Source organism: Rattus norvegicus, chromosome 4, assembly GCF_036323735.1.
Source record: "Rattus norvegicus strain BN/NHsdMcwi chromosome 4, GRCr8, whole genome shotgun sequence".
Taxonomy (NCBI): Eukaryota; Metazoa; Chordata; class Mammalia; order Rodentia; family Muridae; genus Rattus; species Rattus norvegicus.
The window spans coordinates 2438640-2459921 of NC_086022.1; positions in this window are offsets into that span (position 1 = coordinate 2438640).

Here is a 21282-nt window from a genome sequence, read left to right on the forward strand (position 1 = left end):
TCCAAAACCCACATCTTGTTATGCCCCTTGGGCACAATATCTTCAGCTTAACAATTTCCTGAAGGACCTTGAGGTAAGAGACAATAGGAGTTTAGATTGGAAACAGAGAATAGATGCAGAATATGATATTCTTAACCTTTGGATTTACCAAAGGGTCTTGGACTAGAAGTGAAAATGGGATCCCTTTTTGCAAATGCTCCCAAGGGTCAACAGTTGTCTTTATCTGAACAGATGATTCAACGGCCAGAAATATTTTCAAAGGTATGTTATGCATTATCTAAATGCTTTGTGCTAACACAATTATGTTTTCTGATATAATGATACTTGACTGAAGTTCCTTTATAATTCCACTATCAGTATGAAATACCATACTAGTATACTGACTACTCGGGTTCCATGATTCAGATCAATGGAAGTATATAGTGGTCAATAAGTCCCTCACTGTTTATTCATATGAGGATTAGGTTTCCTTTATTTGTCACAAATTAGGGATGGGACACATGATAAGAAGAAATTTCCGTCTCCAAATGAATCATGTATTAATGTGCTGGAAAAAGATCTCTCATGTGGGATTAATATAATGAAACAATATTGAAATTTAAGTTTTTCCACCATCTTTATTAAATTGGATATTTCTTATTTACATTTCAAAAGATATTACTTTTCCCTGTTTATAGGCAAACATTCCCCTCACTCCTCCCCTCCCCTTATAGGTGACTGTTCCCCTCCCCATCATCCTCCTACTACCGCCATCCCCACAACAATCCCTTTCACTGCGGGTCTGGCCGTGGCAGGGCCAAGGAATTCCCCTTCCACTGGTGCCCCTACTAGGCTATTCCTTGATACCTATGAATTCAGAGCCCAGGGTCAGTCCATGTATAGTCTTTGGGTAGTGGCTTAATCCCTGGAAGATCTGGTTGGTTGGCATTGTTCTTCATATGGGGTCATGAGACCATTCAGCTCTTTCAGTCATTTTTCTGATTCCTTCAACAGGGCGGCTGTTCTCAGTTCAATGGTTTGTGGCTGGCCATCACCTATGAAGGGCAGATGGGGTATTTCCAGCTTCTGGACATTATAAATAAGGCTCTTATGAATATAGTGGAGCATGTGTCTTTGTTGTATGTTGGAGCAATTTTTGGGCATATGCTTAAGAGAGGTATAGCTGCATCCTCAGGTAGTGTAATGTCCAATTTTCTGAGGAACCTGCAGATTATTTTAAAAACGGTTGTACCAGTCTGCAATCCCACCAGCAACGGAGCAGTGTTCCTCTTTCTCCACATCCATACCAGCATCTGCTGTTGTCAGAGATTTTTATCTTAGTCATTCTGACTGGTGTGAGGTGGAATCTCAGGGTTGTTTTTATTTGCATTTCCCTTATGACTAAAGATGTTGGACATTTCTTTAGGTACTTCTCAGCCTTTTGATATTCCTCAGCTGTGAATTTTTGTTTACCTCTGAACCCCATTTTTCAATACGGTTATTTGTCTCCCTATAGTCTAACTTCATGAGTTCTTTGTATATTTTGAATATAAGCCCTTTATCATTTGAAGGATTGGTCAAGATCTTTTCCCAATCTGTTGGTTGCCGTTTTGCCCTAACATCAGTGTCCTTTGCCTTACAGAAACTTTGTAGCTTTATGAGGTCACATTTGTCAATTCTTGATCTTAGAGCATAAGCCATTGGTGTTTTGTTCAGGAAATTTTTTCCAGTGCCCATGTGTTCGAGATTCTTCCCCACTTTTACTTCTATTAGTTTGAGTGTATCTGCTTTGATGTGGAGATCCTTAATCTACTTGGACTTAAGCTTTGTACAGGATAATAAGAGTGGATTGATATGCATTCTTCTACATGCTGACCTCCATTGCTGAAACTGCACCATTTGTTTAAAATGCAAATCTTTTTTTCATTGGATGGTTTTGGCTCCTTTGTCAAAAATCAAGGGACCATAGGTGTGTGGGGTCATTTTTGTGTCTTCACTTCTATTCCACTGGTCTCTCTGCCAGTCTTGGTACCAATACCATACAATTTTTAACACTATTGCTCTGTAATATTGCTTGAGTCCAGGGATAGTGATTCCCCCAGAATTCGTTTTATACTTGAGGATAGTTTTAGTTATCCTGGGATTTTTGTTATTCCAGATGAATTTGCAAATTTTTCTTGCTAACTCTATGAAGAATTGGATTGGAATTTTGATTGGTATTGCATTGCATCTGTAGATTGCTTTTCATAAAATGGCCATTTTCACTGTATTAATCCTGCCAATCCTTGAGCAGAAGAGATCATTCCATCTCCTGAGATAGTCTTCAATTTCTTTCTTCAGAGACTTGAAGTTCTTATCATACAGATCTTTCACTTGCTTGGTTAAAGTCATACTGAGGTATTTTATATTATTTGGGACTATTATGAATGTTTTCATTTCCCTAATCTTCCTCAGCTTGGTTTTTGTGTGTGTGTGTGTGTGTGTGTGTGTGTGTGTGTGTGTGTGTGTGTGTGTGTAGAGGAACTCTACTGATTTATTTGAGTTAATTTTATACCCAGCCATTTTGCTGAAGGTGTTTTTCAGGGTTAGTAGTTTTTTGGTGGAATTTTGGGTCACTTAAATATACAATCTTATCATGTGCAAATAGAGATATTTTGACTTCTTTGTTTCCTCTCTGTATCCCTTTGATCTTCTTTCAGTGTCTGATTGCTCTGTTTGGGGCTTTGAGAACTATATTGAATAAGTAGGGTGAGAGTGGGCAGCATTGTCTAGTCCCTTATTTTAGTAGGATTGCTTCAAGTTTCTCTCCATTTAGTTTAATGTTAGCTACTGGTTGCTGCATATCACTTTTACTATGTTTAGGTATGGTCCTTGAATTCCTGTTCTTTTCAGTACTTTTATCATGAAGGGGTATTGAATTTTGTCAAATGCTTTCTCAGCATCTAATGAAATCATCATGTGGTTTTTAATCATACAGTTTGTTTTTATAGTGGATTATGTTGATTTTTTCCATATATTAAACCATTCCTGAATGCCTGGGATGAAGCCTACTTGATCATGATGGATGATTGTTTTGATGCATTCTTGGATCTGGTTTGCAAGAATTTTATTGAATATTTTTGTGTCAGTATTCATAAGGGGAATTTGCTCTGAAGTTCTCTTTCTTTGTTGGGTCTTTGTGTGGTTTAGGTTCAAAAGTAATTGTGGCTTCATAGAAGGAATTCAGTAGTGCTCTCGCTGTTTCAGATCTGTGGAATAATTTGGATAATATTTGTATGAGGTCTTCTATGAAGATCTGATAGATTTCTGCACTGAACCTATCTGGACCTGGGCTCTTTTTGGTTGGGAGTCTTTTAATGACTGCTTCCATTTCTTTAGGAATTATGGGGTTGCTTAAGTGGTTGATCTGTTCATGATTTAACTTCAGTTCCTGGGATCTGTTTAGGAAATTGTCTATTTCTTCCAGATTTTCAAGTTTTGGTGAATATAGGATTTTGTAGTAGGATCTGATGATTTTTTTTGAATTTCCTCTGATTCTGTTTTGTCTCACTTTTCATTTCTGCTTTTGTTAATTTTGACACATGCTCGGTGTCCTCTGATTAGTGTGGCTAAGGGTTTATCTATCTTGTTGATTTTCTCAAAGAATCAGCTTATGTTTCTGTAGATTCTTTGTATAGTCCTTTCCATTTCTGCTTGGTTGATTTCAGCTTTGAGATTGATTATTTTCTGCCTTCTACTCCTCCTGGGTGTATTTGCTTCTTTTTGTTCTAGAGCTTTTAGGTGTGCTGTCAAGATGCTGACATATGCTCTCTCCTGTTTCTTTCTGTAGGCACTCAGAGCTATGTGTTTTCATCTTTGCCCAGCTTTCATTGTGTCCCATAAGTCTGGATATGTTGTACCTTCATTTTCATTAAATTCTAAGAAGTCTTTAATTTCTTTCTTTCTTTATTCCTTTACCAGGTTATCATTGAGTAGAGCATTGTTCAACTTCCATGTATATGTGGGCATTCTTTCTTTATTTTTATTACAAACCAGCTTTAGCCCATGGTGGTCTGATAGGACACATGAGATTTTTTTCAATATTTCTATATATGTTGAGGCCTGTTTTGTGACGGATTATATGGTCTATTTTGGAGAAAGAACCATAAGGTGGTGAGAAGAAGGTATATCCTTTTGTTTTAGGATAGAATGTTCTATAAATAACTGTTAAGTCTATTTGGTTCATAACCGCTGTTAGTCTGTCTATGTCTCTGTTTAATTCCTGTTTCCATGATCCCTCCATTGATGAGGTTGGGATATTGTAATCTCTTACTTTTATTGTGTTAGGTACAATGTGTGCTTTTAGCTTTAGTAAGGTTTCTTTTATGTATGTACGTGCTCTTTTATTTGCAGCATTGATTTCCAGGATTGAGAGTTCATCTTGGTTGATTTTTCCTTTGATGAACATGAAGTGTCCTTCTGTATCTTTTTTGATTACTTTTGGTTGAAATTTGACTTCATTCCATATTAGAGTGATTACTCCAGCTTGCCTCTTCAGACCATTTGCTTGGAAAGTTGTTTTCCAGCCTTTTTTCTCTGAGATAGTACCTGTCTTTTTCGCTGAGATGTGTTTCCTGTAGGCAGCAAAATGCTGTGTCCTCATTACATATCCAGTTTGTTAATCTGTGTCTTTTTATTGGGGAATTGAGTCCAATGATCTTGAGAGATATTCAAAATAGTGATTGTTGCTTCCTGTTATCTTCATATTTGAAGGTGAGTTTATGTTTGTAAGCTTCTCTTCTCTTTGTTTTGTTGCAGAATGATTCATTTCTTGCTTTTTCTAGGGGGTAGTTTGCTTTCCTCTGTTGGGCTTTACCATGGATTTGTAGAAAGATATTGTGTAAATTTGGTTTTGTCATGGAATATCTTGGTTTCTCCATCTATGCTAATTTAGAGTTTTGCTGGATACAGTAACCTGGGCTATCATTTTTGTTCTATGGGGGTCTGTATGACATCTGTCCAGGATCTTCTGGCTTTCATGGTCTCTGGTGGGAAATCTCATGTAATTCTGATAGGTCTTTCTTTATATGTTACTTGACCTTTTTCCCTTACTGCTTTCAATATTCTTTCCTTGTTTGTGCATTTGGTGTTTTGACTCTTATGTGACAGGAAGAGTTTCTTTTCTGGTCCAATTTGTTTAGAGTTCTGTAGACTTCTTGAATGTTTATAGGCATCTCTTTCTTTAGGTTAGGGACTTTTATCTATGATTTTGTTGAAGATATTTACTAGACCTTTGAGTTGGGAGTCTTCACTCTCTTCTTTACCTATTATCTTTAGGTTTGATCTTCTCATTGAGTCCTGGATTTCCTGTATGTTTTGGGCCACTAGTTTTTTCCATTTTACATTAACATTGACAGTTGTGTCCATGATATCTATGGAATCTTCTACTCCTGAGATTCTCACTTCTATCTCTTGCATTCTGCTGGTGATGCTTGTACCTATGGTTCCTTGTCTATTACTTTGGTTTTCTATATCCAGTGTTGTCTCACTTTGTGCTTTCTTTATTGTTTTCATTTCCATTTTTAATTCCTTTACCTGTTTAATTGTGTTTTCTTGTAGTTCTTTCAGGGATATTTGTATTTTACCTCCAAGGGCTTCTACTTGTTTACTTGTGTTTTCCTGCATTTCTCTAAGGGAGTTCTGTATGTCTTTCTTAATGTCCTCCATCATCATGATGAAATGTGATTTTAGATCAAGATCTTGCTTTTATTTTGTTTTTGGATATTCACTGTTTGCTTTGGTGGGAGAATTGGGCTCTGATGATGCCATGTAGTCTTGATTTCTGTTGATTGTGCTCCTGTGCTTGCCTCTCACCATCAGGTTGCCTCTGGTATTACCATGTTTTGCCATTTCTGACAGTGACTTGACCTTCCTATAGGCCTATTTGTCAGGAGTGCTGTAGACCTGTTTTCCTGTTATCTTTCAGGCAGTAATGGGAACAGAGTGTTTTGCTCTCAACCTTGTAGTCATTCCTGTTCATTGGCTTTCAGCTGTCCCTGTGAGCAGGAACAACAAGGGTCTGCCCCTACTTCTTCTTGGTCCCTGTGTGCAGGGGGCCCAGACTGTGCTAAGCGTTTTCCTCTAGAGTCAGAAATGTGGGCAGAGAGTAGTCTCCTCTGGCTTCCCAAGCATGTATGAACCTCTGAAGGTCCATCTCTCCCTCCCACGGTATTTGTGTTGAGAGAGCTCTGTGACCTGTTCCACTCATATCTGGGTGCTATCTGGACCACAGGGCTCCTGCAGCTTGACTTCTCCCAACTTCCCATGCCCAGAGGCAATATTCAGTTTCCTCTTGGGCCAAGGATGTGGGCAAAGGTGGGCAGAAGTGGTGGTCTCTCCTGCACTACAGTATCAGGATTGCACACAGTTTTAGGCAATCAGGTCTCTCTCCCACGGGGTTTGGGAGCAGGGACTTGGGGGCCTTGATCAGCGAGTTTTGGGTACCAGATAGAAACCAGAAAGATCTGGTCCCAGAGGAAGTTTGACTTTGTGTGCCCTGAGTACACAAGGCAGGCCACTTGGGGCAGAAACATTGGTCTTACTTCTGGACTTGGGCCTGAAGTCACTCCTTGGAGCTTGGTCTCATCTCTCTGTGCGGGCAGAAACAAGAAGGCCCTGCCCCCACTTCCCCTGGGTCCCTATGAACAAGGGGCCCAGATGGCACTAGGTCAGAAATGCAGGCAGAGTGTATTCTCTGAATTCCGAGTCATGTCTGCTCCTCTGAATGTCGAGCTCTCCTCTCACAGGATTTGCATGCAGGGAGCACTCTGACTGAGTTCTCTCAGATCCAGGCACAGTGGGGACTGCCTGAAATTTATTTTTTATTGTATGGTCAAGTACCATGATGAGAATGACTTTTAGAATAAAGATTATATTTTGCTTTATGATTCCAAAAGTATCTGAGCCTGCAAAAGATAGAAGCATGACAACAAATGCTTATAGTGGAGACAGGAATAGTAAAAGGAATAAAATCTTTATATCCACTCATATTAACAGTAGAAAGAAAGAAAGAAAAAGAGAGAGAGAGAGAGAGAGAGAGAGAGAGAGAGAAAGAGGAAGGAAGGAAGGAAGGAAGGAAGGAGGGAAGAAAGAAAGAAAGAAAGAAAGAAAGAAAGAAAGAAAGAAAGAAAGAGAGAAAGAAAGAAAGAAAGAAAAAAAACCTGGCATTGAGGAAACATAATATATCAATTCCCAACCACTGTGCCATAATTTCGTCATGAAGTCTGCATCCCTTAAAGTTTCAATAACTTCCCATAAAATGTTACCAAAAAGGAAATAAGTACTCACATGCTCCAGTCTATTTCAATATGTAATAAAATAACTAAATTAGCATGGATAAATTGTCTTTCAAGTCTTATTATGTCCTATGTCATCCAATGCTTAATAATAACTTCAAATAACTTCAACAATTTAAGAATGTGGGGCATTAATTTGAAAATTCAGAGCCTGCCCCACATGTGGCCCATACATATGCAGCCACCAAAATAATATGATAGATGAAGCAAAGAAGTGCAAGCCAACAGGAACCCCAAGGTAGATCTTTCCTGACAGACACAGCCAGAATACAGCAAATACCTAGGCAAATGCCATCATTAAACAACTGATCTGAGAGCGGAACCCCCGTTGAAGGAATCTTAGAAAGGACTGAAAGAGATTGAAGGGGCTTGAGACCCCATATGAACAACAAGGCCAACCAACCAGAGCTTCCAGGGACTAAGCCACTACCCAAAGACTATACATGGACTAACCCTGGGCTCGAATCTCATAGGTAACAATGAATAGCCTAGTAAGAGCGCCAGTGGAAGGGGAAACCCTTGGTCCTGCCAAGACTGAACTCCTAGTGAACATGATTTTGGGGGGAGGGTGGTAATGGGAGGATGATTGGGAGGGGAACGTCCATAGAGAAGGGGAGGGGGAGGGATTAGGGGGCTGTTGGCCCGGAAACCAAGAAAGGGAGAAACAATCGAAATGTAAATAAGAAATACCCAAGTTAATAAGATGAAAATATGGAATAAAAAGTATAAGAAAATAAAAAGAACTACAAAAAAAAGAGAAAATATGCGATTTTCAAATGTCAGAGCGTGCTGATGCTATAATAATTTCCTCTGAGCGCGGAAGGAATGAAAACTGCAGCTCTCTCCTCTCTCCTCTAAAATTGTGACATTTGTACAGTAAATAGTGACATTTAAGATTTAGTTGACCCTTTTCACCATAGCTAAATTTATCAGTATATGTCTTCATACAAATAAATGTTCATTTGTTTCACTCATAATTATGAGTCTTCTCAAATTAACAGTCAAGATTCACCATAATAGTGAATGTTAAGATGATAAACACAGGTGTCTGAAAATACAAAGTTAGTGTTATACTAGATTGACCACATGGCCTTGTATATTATGTTCCTAATCTACAATGTTTCATAAACTCGTCCTTAACTCATTAAGATTCCAAGTTATTTTAACACTGCTAATTCTCAGACGAAAATGTAAACACATTTGCCTTCTAAAGGTATAATCTTTTATTTCTTTAATTTATTTTTAATTTTTGAATTGTTTATTTTATTTATTTACATTTCAAATATTATTCCCCTTTCCAGTTTCTGATAAGCAAGCCCCCATAACATTCTCCCTTCCCCTGTTTCTTTGATGGTACTACCCTGCCTACCCACCAACTCACTCTCTCCTCCTGGCCATGGCATTCTCCTATACTGGGGCATCAAGCCTACAGAGGACCAAGGGCCTCTTTTCCCATTGAAACAAAATAAGGCCATCCTGTGCTACATATGTGGCTGGAGCCAGAGTTCCCTCCATGTGTATTATTTCGTTAGTAGTTTAGTCCCTGAGAACTCTGTGTTGTTTGGTTGATTGATATTGTTGTTCTTCCTATGGGGTTGAAATCATCTTCAGCTCCTTCAGTCCTTCCACCATCTCCTTCATTGTGTTCCCCGTCAGATATTTGGCTGTATAGGTATCAGAGTCTGGCAAAGTCTCTTGGGGGACAGCTATATCAGTTTCCTGTCAACAAGTACTTCTTGGAATCAGCCATAGTGTCAAGGTCTGGTAGCTGCATGGAATGAATTCCTAGGTGAGGCACTTTCTGGATGACCTTTCCTTTAGTCTCTGCTCCATTCTTTGTCTCTGTATTTCCTTTACACAGGAGCAATTCTATGTCAATATTTTCAAAATGTGTGGTGGCGCCATCTCTCAACCAGGGGCCATGTGTAATCTCTGGATATAATCTTTATAGGTTCTCCCTCCGCTTTGTTGGGTATTTCAAGTAATGTCATCCCCATTGGGTCCTGGGAGTCTTTTGCTATCCTTACATCTGGGACTTATTGGTGGTTAGCCCCAGTTCCTCATCCTGCATTACTCCACACAAACTTTTAAGTAACTCTAGGTGTTAATAACAATACTTCACCCTTCACTGCATAATATTCAAAATTCTGTTTTTATGATTTTTTTTAATAAAACACTGAACATTAGATGACACTTTTTTTCATTTTCTTAGGTCCCTCAGTCTGTATATAGTGAGAGTTGTGGGCCTGGATACAGTTAAGTGACCCTAGAGGGCAAGCCCATCTGCTGCTACAAGTGCACACCTTGTGCAGACAATGAGATTTCTAATGAGACGGCTAAATACAATTTTATGGGTAACTTCCTATTTCTCCATAGGATTCCACAGCATGCTAGAAAATGAAAAAGGTCTGAGTAGAAGTTAGATATAAATCTTTTTGTTTCTCTTTTAAAAATTTTTAATGTCATAATTCATTGCAATCCCCTTTAAAACCTCACCACAGCCATTACAAGTCATGCTCGACATATCTTTACTCCAGTGCCAATATTGGTATAGGAAGATACAATACTTTCTTCTGTATTTTTTAGTATTTTTCATTTCTCTTTTTCATTTAACATGTATTAATAAAGTATCAAAGATCGTTTTTCAAAATATACTTCAATGATTTTAAGAATCATTTAAGGCTCAGATCTGTTGCAACTTCAAGGGATTATTAACAACATATTTCTTATTTTTAGTTGTTTGACAATTTCGTACAATGCATTTTCATCACATTTCCTACTCACACTCCTTGTAGGTATCTTTTCCCTTCCCTAATTGCCAAAATATGTAATTATAGTATCTAATACACCTCATGATACTTATCTATACTTATTTGGGTGCATGTCACTTAAAAAGGTAGGTAACTGGCCATATTCTGCACATTGAAAAGAACTTATTCTCCTGCTAGTACCTCATTTTCTAGGGGTTGGAGTGTCTTCAAAGATCCCTGCAATATCTATGCTGAAATTTGGTCTTGATTAAGCGAGCATGCATCTAATACACATTTCATTTGTTATGAATTTATGAAATCAATTTCTATGTGTTCAGAAAACAGTGTTATTTTGTAGTTTTCTATACACTGAAGATCTTGGTAACTTTCTGGCTTCTCTTGGATTAGAGTTTTACAGAACTTTTTATTTTGTTACTGGACCCTTTAGGAAAGATTAGGGTTTGTGGTCTTTTAAGGAGTTGTACTGCTAGGGTCTGGCTTTAGGTTTTAAACTTTCATGTGACATTCTTTTTTCTGCTGCTGCTTTCAAATCAGCATATATATTCAACTTGTGTTCTAATGTGATCTGTCCTTTGCTGCTTCTATGTTTCCTGCTAGTGTGGAAATGAACAAATACTCCAATTCTATAAGCACATACCATATTAATTAATTAATTAATTTACAATCCTGTCATGGTCCCCACTCTGTGGCTGGCCTCCAGCAGTCATTGTGGTCACTGGGCTGCCTTTCCTCTATCCTTAGTCTCTTCTTCATTTTTCCCTGCAGTTCTCCTACACAGGAATATTTCTGGGTCAGAATTCAACAGAGGTCTGAAGCAGTGGGGGTTTAGAAACTGGGAGTAGCCACTAGAAAGTCCCAGATGTCAGGAAAGTAATAATTTCTCATGACCCAATGGAGATGAAATTTACTAAAATAACCAATGAAAGGGGAGAAAGTACCTAGAGACCATATTTAGAGTTTAGCCAAAGCCCCCTGGTTGAGAGATTGGGCCTCCCACCCATCTCAAAAAGAAAAAAAAATTCCAGTACAAAGGAAATGCAGGAACTGAGAGTGGATCAGAGACAGAAGGAAAGAATATCCAGAGATTCCCTCACCTAGGAATTCACCCTATCTGCTGATGCCAAATTCATATACAATTGCTGATGCCAGGAAGCATTTGCAGGCAAGGGGCTGTTATAGCAGTACCCTGAGATGCTCTGCCAGAGCCTGACTAATATAGACACAGATACTCTAGCTGACAACCATTGAACTGGCACAAGTATCCCAATGGAGGAGTTAGGACAAGGACTGAAGAAGCTGAAGGTGTCTGTAACCTCACAAGAAGAACAAAAATATCAGCCAACTAGACTCCCCTCCCCAATCCCACATACATACAGACACACAGATCGTAGGAACAAAACCGCCAAGCAAAGAGTACACATGGAGGGAACCAGAGCTCCAGATGCATTTGTAACAGAAGATTGCTTAATCTGGCATCAATGGGAGAGGAGACCCTTGGTCAATTGGAGGCTCAATGACTCATTGTAAAGGAATTCTAGGGCAGTTAGGAAAGAGTGGGTAGGTGGGTAAGGGAGCTCCCTTATAGAAGTTGGGGGTCCGGGGTACGATAGGGGCTTTGAAGAGGGGGAACTAGAAAGTAGGATAACATTTCAAGCGTATGGATGTTATTTTATATAATATAAAATACACATATATACATGCAAGAGGAAAGCAAAAGTTAAGTTAATGGTTTGACTACCAGTACTAGGCAATTTTATTAAAGGCCGTAATGCCTCCCCCCTCATCAGATGTTTATCCAGCTAGATACCATCTTCTTGTCTCTATAAATGCATGCCCAAACTAGGCTCATGGCTCCACCTTCTTGCTCTGTCAGGGTTGGTGGGGAGCAGAAGCTCCAGGTTTAGTAAGAGACCATATGGAGATTGCACTTGGTTCCTTGGTGGGCTTTTAGGATTCATAAACATTTCCTGGCACAACAGAATCTTTATTTGGTGTCCTGTCAGAGGGGGTTAGAATGCATTTTCACGTAACAACAAACATAACAAAAGCCCAACTTTGTCAGGGATTATTCCTCTAGGAGACTGTATTTAAACAATGTCCCTGACTTAAGCAGGGGAGGTATTTGAACCTCCTCATCCAGCCCCTGCACAGCTTGCTAATGTACACCACCTGACTTGAATGGTCCTCTTCTCACTAAAATGTGGAGTCATTCTCTTTTGTAAGGAACTATTTCAGAAGTATACACTTGCTTAACAATGCATTTTATGCTGAAAATGGAAACAATTTGTTCTGTACAGTGGAGCTTTGTTTTGCTTTTTCGTTTCATTAGTTCATTCTCATAACAGCAAGTTTTTATCCAAATACAGTTTCCTTTGCCCTAAGGGAAAAGATACACTTTACATGTACAAATAAATAAAAGCTATATTAGTCTAATAATCAGATATGTTTGGAAAAATCCTCCAAATGTAGATGACCTCCTGTGTCCTTTCAAAAGTGCACTTTAAGTAATTTAATTGTATTATTTATTAATGTTGTTACTTTGTGTTGCTTAAGATGAATATATCGACCACTACTTTATGCCAGTCAGACATTCTGCTCAATTCTTTATTTCAGTAATGTAGGCTTAGCAATCAGGAACCCAAAGAGGATTCAGAACTTTCCTCTATCTACATAACAGGTATGATACCTGAAGTACAATAAGCTCCCCGAGTTTCTGTTTCTTCACCGTTGGAGATAAACCTCCATGTTCATGAATGGTTTGTCAGCAAAGATTTCCTGTACTAGACTTTATCCCTAGTATGGTGATGCTGTAAAATGACAATCCTTTAGAATTGCTGCTTAATGACACTACAGGATCTGCTCTCATAAATGGATAAAAATAGCTGTCATTGCAGGACTGAGATATTTTAAGGGTGAGTTGTTACAAATTCAGCTTCTGATTGTTCTCTGCCCATGGTTTGATGTTGAAATTTTTCCAACCACACACACACACACACACCACTCTGTTACCACAACTTCCTCATTGAAGTCAGCTAACATTGATACTACTTTTGAATTTCAAAAAGCAGTGAGCTAAATAACCTCCTTTCCATTAATTATTTTAACCTACCTAGGTATTAGTAAAAAACACAGTATAACACCTAAAGAAATGTTTAACATATTTAGTCATAAGGGAAATGGAAATCAAAACAACCCTGAGATTTCACCTCACACCATTGAGAATGGCTAAGATCAAAAACTCAGGTGACAGCAGATGCTGGCGAGGATGCGGAGAAAGAAGAACACTCCTCCATTGTTGGTGGGATTGCAAACTGGTACAACCATTCTGGAAATCCGTCTGGAGGTTCCTCACAAAATTGGACATTGAACTGCCTGAGGATCCAGCTATACCTCTCTTGGGCATATACCCAAAAGATGCCCCAACACATAAAAAAAACACGTACTCCACTATGTTCATCGCAGCCTTATTTATAATAGCCAGAAAATGGAAAGATCCCAGATGCCCTTCAACAGAGGAATGGATACAGAAAATGTGGTACATCTACACAATAGAATATTACTCAGCTATCAAAAACAACGATTTTAAGAAATTCGTAGGCAAATGGTTGGAACTGGGAAATATCATCCTGAGTGAGCTAACCCAATCACAGAAAGACATACATGGTATGCACTCATTGATAAGCGGCTATTAGCCCAAATGCTTGAATTACCCTAGATGCGTAGAACAAATGAAACTCAAGACGGATGATCAAAATGTGAATGCTTCACTCCTTCTTTAAAAGGGGAACAAGAATAACCTTGGCAGGGAAGAGAGAGGCAAAGATTAAAACAGAGACTGAAGAAACACCCATTCAGAGCCTGCCCCACATGTGGCCCATACATATACAGCCACCCAATTAGACAAGATGGATGAAGCAAAGAAGTGCAGACCGACAGGAGCCAGATGTAGATCGCTCCTGAGAGACACAGCCAGAATACAGCAAATACAGAGGCGAATGCCAGCAACAAACCACTGAACTGAGAATAGGACCCCCGTTGAAGGAATCAGAGAAAGAACTGGAAGAGCTTGAAGAGGCTCGAGACCCCATATGTACAACAATGCCAAGCAACCAGAGCTTCCAGGGACTAAGTCACTACCTAAAGACTATACATGGACTGACCCTGGACTCTGACCTCATAGGTAGCAATGAATATCCTAGTAAGAGCACCAGTGGAAGGGGAAGCCCTGGGTCCTGCTAAGACTGAACCCCCAGTGAACTAGACTGTTGGGTGGAGGGCGGCAATGGGGGGAGGGTTTGGAGGGGAACACCCATAAGGAAGGGGAGGGGGGAGGGGGATGTTTGCCCGGAAACCGGGAAAGGGAATAACACTCGAAATGTATATAAGAAATACTTAAGTTAAAAAAAAAAACAGTATAATAGAGAAACCTATCTTGTTGACATGTGATATTAATCTGAACTAGGTATTTATGCTCACAGTGTTCAGAGTTGTTCAACTAGGTGGCTGGGCCTAACATCCCTAAAAGTTCCTGGAAGCCCTAAAAGGTCTATTAAATAGTTAAGTAATAGTGAAATGCAGAGAAAGGTTTACTCAATGTGGCCAAACCAGGAAGGGAAGAAATTTAGAGGTCTAATGATCCACATTACACCACAGTGAGAACTATGCATAATAAAGCAGTCCTGTTACAGGTGTAGGCCTGCCTATCAACAGCCATCATTATCTTAGCCTCTCCTGAAAGGGGACTGACAAGCTGTTAGAACTACTCAAAATCTCCTCCTGGGAAACAAGCAGCCCCTCTGGGAGGCATTAGTGCCTCAGCTTTTCAATTTCCTAAGCTAGTTACCTAGAGAAATGGCAGGTTCTTGTGACTTTCTTTCTCAAATGCATGATAGTTAAGTGAGGAGCACAAAACTCTCCCTTTAGAATTCCTTTGGTCCTACAATGAGGGTTATACAATGTGACCTGAAAATTATTTGGAATCCATAAAGAAAAAAAACATAGGACTGTCACTGACATCTAGAGGCTACCGAGCAATGTCAATTTTCTCTAATTCCTTGAAGTGGAATCAGGACAATTGGCTTTGCAGCAAGTCATAACTATCGCTGACCTTCCTACAACTCAGGAGTTGAGCTCCAGGAAGACCCTGATGAGGAAAGAGTTCACTGGAATAAAGGCAGCTGGAGACATTTGCTCCATCCTCTACATGTCGCTAATATCATCCTCAGCAAGAGGATGGTAAAGTAGTAGGCACTGGGAGGCCTAGGTCAACTTCTTTTGATGTATGCACAAGCCACAAAAGCAGAGGACTCTGCTCCCAACAACTCAGCTCCTTACATTCCCTCATCTCACCCTGAGAAACGAGGGTTTCAGATATAATTTCTTGTCATGGAAATCGGGTAGACATCTTAGCAAACTGTTGTCCTGTCCACAATACCTGAAATCCAGGTCATAAATAATGAGAGTCCTTGTCTCACCATTACTAGTAGCACTGTCCATGAATCTCTAGGTAACAGGTTTCCTGGTGACTGAGTTTCTCAACTGAGGAAGAGAATTTATATGTTACCTGGCTTAGAAAAATCAAAAGGGTGATGGTGGTCACAATTCCTGTTTCCATATTTTCCATACTACCTTCTAGAGAATCAGTGAGAACATGCAGAAGGACATTCTGAAACCTTCTTCAGAGATCTCTGAGAAGAGATGCACAATTCTGCCATGTAGCCCAGACTCTTTTTTGGAGTCCCTAACATATGTTGTTTATCTCTGGCACTGTGACTAGAAATCTCGTCAGACCCCTATTAGGATAATTTATCTATGTGCCTGTCTGTCTCTCTGTCCACACTGATAATAAACCTTCTAACAAACATCTTACCACCAAAAATCCAGCCCAGTGTTCCCCTTGAGTCCCACAGCTTAGACCTTTGAAAATGTAAAGGAAGGAAGAACAGATCTCAATTGAACTGTGATGGGGAATGAAGTCTTATTTACAATTTGGAGACCAGGGACCTTATATATTTATATCCAAATTCTTTCTATTGCTGAAATAAAAAACCTAGATCAAATAGAAAAAAGCACTTAATATTTAACTTAATATTTCTGAGGGTCAGAATCTATGGTTACAGAGTAAAGAGCTGGTAAAAGGTACAAGTCATATCTTGTTCTGTAAGTTGGAGACAGAGAATGCTAACTGAGAATGTTGAGATTATTTTGGACCTCAAAGATTGTGCTAAATGACATACCTCTAACAAAAGACCTTCCTTCAAATTGAGACCATATATTCAAAATAGGAGCCCATAGAGCCCATTCTCATCCAAACAACCATAATCTGGTTTGCAGTCTATGATTGTGTAATAAGAGATAGATTTGAACTACAAAGAATGTATGTCTCAGCAATAAAATACTTCAACTTGCCAGCAAAAGTAAGAGCCATCAGGAAAGATCAAGTCATTCTCTTCTATGTCCTTTGTGTTAGCTGTCACACCAAAACATAGTCCAGACACTTGGGTTTATGTTGATTCTACTTGTGGCCAAGTTGACAAGCAAGATCAGCCATCACACATACCTTGAGCTTGTAGAAAGGCAGCAAAGGCTTTATCTAGACCCGGGCACAGAGAAGCTTGAGAAGTACCATCTGTCTACAACACTTCCTAATGGGTCATACTACTGAACAAAGTATCTGACTCCATGCATTTAATGGCTGTATGACTACCTCATTGCTGTCACAGTACACCCTCATGTCAAGTAAAACTATCAATGCTTCAATCTCTATGTAATGTCCTTGGCAGGAATAAAGATATTCTAAAGAGACAAGGTGAATCTTGCTTTAGCTATCTGGCTGTGGAGATGAAATTCTCTTAGGATTTGGAATTTCTCAAGGCATGAACTACTTACCATCTGTGGAGCAAATCTCAAATCTAATCAGAATGTAGGTGATACCTCCTATACTAGGCTACCATTTTAACCAATACTTGTACCAATGTGGTTTATTTCATACGTGTTAATTATTTTCGTCCCCAGTATGTTACATTATGCTAAGTCTCAGAGCCACTGATACAAACAGAATGTGTAAGATAGGTTCTAAATGAACTGACCATACAGTGGTAGAAAGGAAGAAATTCCCAATGAGTGCCTTCCCCTTATCATGTGGACCTGAAAAAGAATATAGGTCTGGCCCTTATTGGCCAGTCTTGTGCCATCCACAGGAATCTACGTGCAAATTCCACTCCTTCCCTATACTTGCTTTCTCTTCTCTCCCTGATATTAACCATGTAGCTGGATAAAGTTAAACTCACCTTCAAGTTATACATCCAGATCTGGATATTCATGACAATTGTAAATACTATCAAGTTCACACCTTATCTTTGACCACCTAAATAAGTCACCAAATTTCTTTATAGATGAATGCAAGTGATGCATTTTGTGCCATCACCAACTGGAGATGCTCTAACTGATCTATCTTCATGGAAGTACAGGATAAGGTAAACAGAACTGTTCTAAAGTCTATAGAGTATTACACCCTAATCCCCATATAACGTGCTGTAATAAGCACTCAATGGCTGTCCAATAAACAGTTTCCATTTTTAGTGACTAATCATTTTCACAGAATAACAATCTCTGAGGATACTCTTTGAAATGAATTTCTTAAGGGCCTTGACTCATCCATAGTTACACTGTTGAAAACTAAATAACAGAGCCATCAGGAATTTCACAGACATGGGCAGCCCTTGATTTGCATGCTTTAAAGTTTCCCAGCCTCCAACTGCAGGGATGTGTTTACATGTACTGCCAGAACCTGAGCTGCAATCTCAAGATATTAGTTCTAGAAACTGAAAATAATTTATGATAAATAATCAGATCAAGTGAAAACCTGAAAGTAGAGAAGTTAAATAAGAAAAGATGGCGAGGCAGTCAGCCTTTGAGGTTCAATGTCATGTGGAAGAATATTCCCCAAGGCAATATCTTTTTCAATTTTACTCACTCCATGGGCACTTGAAAATGTCAAAACTACATTCCAAGTTGTAAATAACCCCTGACTTATACTTTGTGTACTCAGGATAAGAGTCTGTAGATACACGGTTTTTGAGAATGGGTAAACTCTGTGTTCAGTCATATCTCACTAGGAATCTTTCATCTCATAGGCTCCGTTCCAGAACATTTAAAAGCATTACAGATTGGAAATATGGCCTCCAATAACCCACATTCACATTATAATGATCCTGGGCAACATGTCTCTGAACTACTCCACCTCACAAAATGTGTGTTAAAGGTATGCATTAGAGTCTGAGCATCCCTAAAAAGATAGGTTAGCTATACAATCTCTGTTGTCAAATAGATAATAGTGAAAGCAAGAAAATCAAGACTATTCAATGCAGCCTCAGAATGAAGAAAGAGGAGGAGGAGGAGGAGGAGGAGGAGGAGGAGGAGGAGGAGAAGGAGGAGGGGGAGAAGAGAAGAGGAAAAAAGAAAGAAAGAAGAGGAAGAAGAGAAGGAAGGAAGAGAGAGAGAGAGAGAGAGAGAGAGAGAGAGAGAGAGAGAGAGAGAGAGAGAGTATGTGTGTGTGTGTTTCTGATCCAGGGATAGTCTGGTCAATAACTGACCCATCATTATTTTCATAAACATAAACACATGGCCTCTACCTTTGCTGTCTGAGAAAATCAGGAAATGTCCCTGATAGCTTCAAAAGAGACAAAGTAGCTGCAGCTAGTTAAGAATAAGAGAGTGGGCTAAGAAAAAAGTCATTCCCAGGTCGGGATGCTCCACTTTTTGATACAGATTCCCTCCTTTTGGGATTTTTTTTATTAACTTGAGTATTTCTATATACATTTCGAGTGTTATTCCCTTTCCCAGGTTCCGGGCAAACATCCCCCTCCCCCCTCATAGGCTTTTATACAACCTGGCACTGCTGTAAGTCATTGAAGAGCTGAATTTGTCTGGGCCTGAGGGCTGGATCTTGCCCTGAGCCGGAGAGCAAATTGGAGCTCCAGCTGCTCCCATGTGGGAGAGTGCTTGGCTTTACTCCAGGTTTTGGCTTGGTGGTGGTTGTGTCTGGGACTGCAGAGAGGCCTCTATGGGAGATTAGACAGTAGCTCTGTGTGTAAAGGCAATCTCTGTAGCTAATCATGGTGTATTCAGTTGAAAAGAGACAGTCCACGGTTTTAAGACCTTTATTGTCATGGTAGAAAGTAGATAGGTAAAACCATACTCCACTTCTCAGGGTGGGCCCAAGATTAAATACCTTTTGCTGGGAGGAATATCTGTGAAAGAAAGTTTATTGTCTAACCCCTCCAGACTTTTAGGTACCTCATTAAAATGGAGATCTCTGTCTTGTGCTAATGTGACCTGTGGTCATGCCTCTTTTCTTATTGTCTGAGATGTTAAGGTTACATGTGGAAGGGCTTGGGACATTACGCTAACATGACACATGGCCACAAATCTGTGGGGGTCTCCAGTTAGTGACAGTGGCTTGGTACCTGGGACCAGGCAAATATCCTACCAAACCTTCAAGTTCTCTGAAGCTTCTAGCCTTAGCTTAGTGGAGAACCATGATACCTTTTATGATCACATCTCCCCCTTCTACTTTTTTTTTTAAATGGGAGGCATCACTGAGTGACTGTTTCAATTATAGTGCATATTTGAGTAGGGTATAACTATAAAACCTGGGTTGGAGGGATAGCACAAATAAGTCAGAATAGTAATGAGAGGTGGAGTTGGGGGTTGGGAATACAAAGGATTGTTGCACCAATTAATTGTTCTGTGGGTTGTACAGTTTATAAGAGTATTAACATCAGTTTTAAACATTTGATTAATCTAAGTGGGCATCGTGTTTTGTTTACTATCATGTAACTGTCCCCAAGTTTAGTAGCAATTTGACTTTGGCAAGAGAGTTTATCAGTAGCTGGGAGTTCCCAAGTCTGTCCTCTGTGGGTCTGAGCTGTCATATATAGATCATGTTTGTCTCAGGAGTCTTCTGTCAGCAAGGAGATGGTGCTCAGTCTGGATGTGTGACAGCACCATTATCCTTTTCTTTTGTAGAAATAAGCCTGTAGGGTAATCACAACATAGAAGAAGAGCCCCAAAGGTGATGTTTACATTGCATAAGGTGGTTAGTGTGTGTTAAGCCTTTAATGGTTTGCTTGAGAGGAAATCATGGTCCATTTTTATGATCCAAAAAATCAAGTGTGTTTGAGGATTTTAGACATGGAATGAAACCTTAACTCTGCTTTGTATGTCTGAGGAATATATATTATGTTAATTATGTATGTGGGATAAGCCCTAATAGTTTGTCTGTAAAAGAAAAATGGTTGTTAATTAAATATCAAATACTGGTTATTAGTATAGTTGGTTTGAACTATGGGAGTAGATTAAGTATGATTTTGAACCTTAAAAGAAATCTTAAACAAATTGAAAATTCTTGGACATAAGTCGTAAATGCTAGGGAAAACAACATTTAAATAAAAAAGCCTGAAAAATTTGGAGTTGAAATGCACAAACACTGTCATAAGTGCTCCTGTTAGGGAGAATAGGCATTTAAACAAAGCCGGAAAACTTTTGAGTTATGCAGGTGTGTTTTTCCTTTGACTCCTTAGCAGCAAGATCTTATATATATATATTTTTAGCAGCTTCTAGGTGCATGAAGGAAGGCCTGCTCTACTATGCTGCTACTGTGTCCTCTTGCAGACTGGACCCCTTGTTTTGCCCAGTTATTTATTTATTTATTGGCTGGCATATACTAAATGTAGAGCAGAAGCAGAAGATGAAAGACCAACTTTGATGAAAACCTCAAAGGAAGAACCACAGAGGTTGGATAGCACAGTTATCACGAGGGCCAGAGAGAGTGAGAGGCAGCACACATAGCTATGTTCTCTCTGTGTTTCTAGCTGAAGCTGCAGCAGTCCACTGGCCAGTGTGACAGGGCAAGGTCAGATCTAGTGTTTTGGGCCCATGAGGACTGAAGGAGTCCACTGGTTGAGCTCAAGGTGACAGGCAGGCGAAGCAGAAAGCTCAGAGCTGGTGCTACTTTCTGAAAAGCAGCTGTTACTGTGTAGGAGCACTTGTTGTGGTTTTGTGGGAGGGGCAGAGAGTGAGTGCTATTTGCAGGTAGATTTGGAGAGTATAGCTGAGAATTAAAGCCTAGGTCTTTTGAACTAGGTCAGGGGTTAATCAGGTACTTGAGACTTGTGGAGTTCCAATGTGGGTCTATG